The following is a 1,031-nucleotide window of genomic DNA, read 5'->3' on the forward strand; positions in this document are numbered from 1 at the left end:
GTCTATGCTCTCGCTTCCTGTGGGGTGGCAGTGAAACGAAAAAATGTATCTCAAAGGTCTCATGGAACATTGTTTGTCTTCCAAAGACTGAAGGGGGTCTTGGCCTGCGAGACATTGGTAGATGGAACAAAACATTATGTCTGAAGCTGATATGGTTCTTGTTCTCAAATGCTGATTCACTTTGGACAGAATGGACCCGTGAATACCGTCTGAAAGGAGAAAATTTCTGGGCCATTGACGAAAGCAAGACTAATTCCTCAACATGGAAATCAATTCTTTCTTTATGAGGTCTTGCTTCCCGTTTTCTCAGACCGAAGTTGGGAAACGGCAGGATCATAAGCTTCTGGTATGATTTTTGGACTCCATTAGGGCCACTCTTTCACAGATTTGGGGATCGGGGTCCAAGAGAGCTCCAAATCCCAGTAACTGCAACTGTATCTGATGCTTGCAACAGAGCAGGATGGATTATCCGAGGTGCCCGTTCTGAGGCAGCTGAGGAACTTCACATCTACTTGACTTCCCTGCAACTACCTTCACTATCTACAACAGAAGACGCATACGTTTAGGTTGTTGACGGTAAAGAACTCACAGATTTTTCCTCTAGCAAGACATGGAACGAGGTCAGAAATAGAGGACGAATCCAACAATGGACAAATAATATCTGGTTCAAGGGCCATGTACCGAAGCATGCTTTCACTTCTTGGATAGCACATCAGGATCGCCTCCCTACCAGGTCTCGCTTGGCCAGATGGGGTATGAATGTATAGCACCTTTGTTGTCTCTGCAACTTGCAAGAGGAAAACAGAGATCATCTCTTCCTGCGCTGTGAGATCAGTGAAGAAATATGGGATTTGGTGATGCAGACACTCGGGTATCATCCTCTAGCATTCCACACGTGGACTGCTCTCTCTGATTGGTTATCTATGCGAGATGCTGTCACAAGCCGAACGCTCAAGAGACTCCTCGTCGCTCAAGCAACAATATCAAGCATCTGGACTGAGAGGAATAGACGTCTACATGATGGTGAAACT

General features: G+C 45.8%; 1 protein-coding gene across 1 annotated transcript in view; it reads right to left on the bottom strand.

The window, feature by feature from the left end:
* Nucleotides 1-1,031, bottom strand: part of LOC106304775 (heat stress transcription factor C-1-like) — a 4,615-nt gene that overhangs the window by 2,746 nt on the left and 838 nt on the right. The gene's annotated exons all lie outside the window — the stretch shown is intronic.

The sequence above is a fragment of the Brassica oleracea genome, chromosome C7 (genome assembly GCF_000695525.1).
Source record: "Brassica oleracea var. oleracea cultivar TO1000 chromosome C7, BOL, whole genome shotgun sequence".
NCBI lineage: Eukaryota > Viridiplantae > Streptophyta > Magnoliopsida > Brassicales > Brassicaceae > Brassica > Brassica oleracea.